Source organism: Montipora foliosa, unplaced genomic scaffold (genome assembly GCF_036669935.1).
Source record: "Montipora foliosa isolate CH-2021 unplaced genomic scaffold, ASM3666993v2 scaffold_471, whole genome shotgun sequence".
In the NCBI taxonomy this organism is placed as follows: Eukaryota; Metazoa; Cnidaria; class Anthozoa; order Scleractinia; family Acroporidae; genus Montipora; species Montipora foliosa.
Genome location: NW_027179780.1, coordinates 387,414 through 390,000, shown reverse-complemented (window position 1 = coordinate 390,000; position 2,587 = coordinate 387,414). Strand labels below are relative to the sequence as shown.

General features: G+C 42.0%; 1 long non-coding RNA gene across 1 annotated transcript in view; it reads right to left on the bottom strand.

Moving 5' to 3' along the window:
* Positions 1-1,073, bottom strand: part of LOC137989755 (uncharacterized) — a 1,605-nt gene extending 532 nt beyond the window's left edge. The window contains exons 1-3 of the long non-coding RNA XR_011121016.1: positions 547-1,073; positions 323-426; positions 1-95 (exon numbers count right to left, since the gene is read on the bottom strand). The exon at positions 1-95 is cut by the window's left edge and continues 232 nt beyond it. This is a non-coding gene — a long non-coding RNA (uncharacterized lncRNA). The remainder of the gene's footprint in view (positions 96-322; positions 427-546) is intronic.
* Between the last annotated feature and the right edge of the window lie 1,514 nt (positions 1,074-2,587).

Here is a 2,587-nt window from a genome sequence, read left to right as displayed (position 1 = left end):
ATAAATAGCATTTTGCTGTGCCTTCCTCCTTGCTTCAATTAATTTCTCCTTGTACAGTGTTTCAACTGCACCTTTGTATCCAAGAGTGGAGTAAACTACAAAAATATAAAATTTTACGAGAAATGCCAAAGTTCATAAATTCATCATTCCAATGATCCTTTCATAATGTTATAATTTCTTTATTTGGAAACTTTTATTCCATTGCATGTAGGAAAAAAGCCTTTCTCAAAACATAATGGTCAACACAATCCCTTGAGTTATGACCCCTTGGCTTTGGTAAGCCAGACATTTTTGGCAGACAGCCTGGCCAAATACGGCTTACCAGTTGAGATGTACTTCTCTTCAACATTGCTAATATGTGATGCCTGACAACAATTGATGTACTGTGTCTCGGTCAATCCTGTACTGGTAAAACCGTGTATCATCCTACAACAATAATTAACAGTGAAATGACGAAATGTTTCCAAACGGCTCGATCGAGGCATGATATTTCTGCACAAGTCATTAATAAAATATATGAAATACGGAAATGACGAAAATAATTACCTCAGGTTGACAGTGTACTTTCCTGCAATAACACTGCTTGAATACCATCTCAGTGAATGGCCAGCAGCACAATTTAGGCAGATACGTACGGCATGCCCATGCCGTTGGAACGAGAATGACTGCATACCGAAAACAAAACCACAGAGAGGGCACTTTCCGTTGTATTTAGACAAGGTGCCAACGAGATTTCTCATAGCATCAGTGGATGAGATAAAATAATTCTCATCAGGCGTACTCGGGGTATGTATATCGAAGCAGCGTCGTATTCTCTCTGTGACACAAGACGTATGGTAAAACCTCATACCCAAACAAGTCGGTTTGTGTAGTTGCGTCGCAAGAATGATGAGAGGAAGTCAGCGGGATCGAGGAAGATGTAAACAAAGAGGAATGACTTTCACTTACCATTCCTCTTTGTTCAGACCGTTCGAATGAGTCCAAGAGTCTCTCCATCATTGTAATTGTTCCCAACGGTGTCCGAGGAGTTATTTGTAGGACTTCCTTCACCCGCTGAATCCTTCTCTTCACGCTTTCCAAGCGTTCTTCCATGCCTGGTTCGACTGAAAGCTCAAGTGTGAATCGGACCCGTGGCGCTCGCTCCGATATTTTGGCTTTTTTGGCTGGGTAATCGGCCATGGCGCAATAAACAAAAGTTGCAGAACTAAATAACGATCGCTTCGCTCTTGCAACAACCACGCAATTCAGGGTGGAAGACGAGCGATGTCGCAACACATCGATCGTTTCCCACCATGTTGCGACAGCGCTCGTCTTCTTTTCCACCACCATTCTCGTTCCCAGAGCCGCGATCCTCTTGGCCAGCGCCTCGGATCGAGAGCTCTGGCAGGTTCCAATCCGTTCTCGCCACTGATTGGTCAGATGGGAACACAATAAAAATGATAACTGGAAGAAATCGGAAGAGAATGGCCGAAGGGATTCTGTTTTCTGTTTGCCGTACTTGCAACAGATATATTATTAGTAACAACCATCCTTTGGATTTATTTGGTGAAAAGACAATTAGGGAAGGAATCGTACGGGATTGAGAAGAGTTTTCTGGTTTGAAAATTTCTGTCGACGATGGTTTATAACCATCGCGAATATGTAGATCTTGCTACGTTACGGTCACGACATTTCAGGAGTTTATAAAGACGGTAGTTCATTCGAAAGCTCAGCACGAGTCGGTTATCCGATCTAAAAGAAGGAAGTCTGTGCAGCAGAGCCAGTCCTTCACCAGGTGTGGGACGCGAGAAAAAATGGAGCAAGGTCAGCTGGTTATATGTTACGCAGGATTTTTGACTAAGCTCGATCGATTCATGTGTTTACAGTGTAATTATTGTTCATGTGTTTCACAACGCAAAGCCTTGACTCCTTTTGAATATGTCCGTGGTGAGGAAAAGATTAAGCCAACAGCTAACCCGGCTATCGCGTACTTTTTTGTTTCTTTCTCTTATTGCAATAATGAAATTTGTAAGTATATTTTCTTTGTGTAATATCGCGTTAAAGTTGGAACTTGATTCCTTCCATGTCCAGTTTGCATTAGTTATAAGAAAATCATACAACTAAGGTTGATACAAAAGGGTTTCAGCTGAGAGCAACCCCTGATGAAAAGGGACTACAGCCCCTGATGAAAAATGGGGATAAAGTGGGGGAGGGGGTCTATCCAAAAAATGGATAAATTCCTGTCAAGTTCAATCTCAAGTGATCTTGACAACCTTCATCTTCTGGATAGTTTCTTATCCAGAGGAGAGCTTGAAGGATTCTCCTGCTGGTACATAGCTACTGAAAAACAACTTTTGGGTTCTCACTTCAGAGGATTACTATGGCCACAGTAAATTGGGTACCTGTTGGTTAACTTTCACATCACTGTTTGGGCTAGTATATAATTTATTAAACTGGTAAATTGTAGGGTCAGAAGAGCTTAACCAATAACCTATTCTTCGTCAGGCGTCAACACTTGGGCTCAAGCATGAGGGACCCCGTTACATGCTAAATTGTCTCCATGTTACATTGATTGCATACGGTGTCACGGTTAACAGGAAAATTTGGT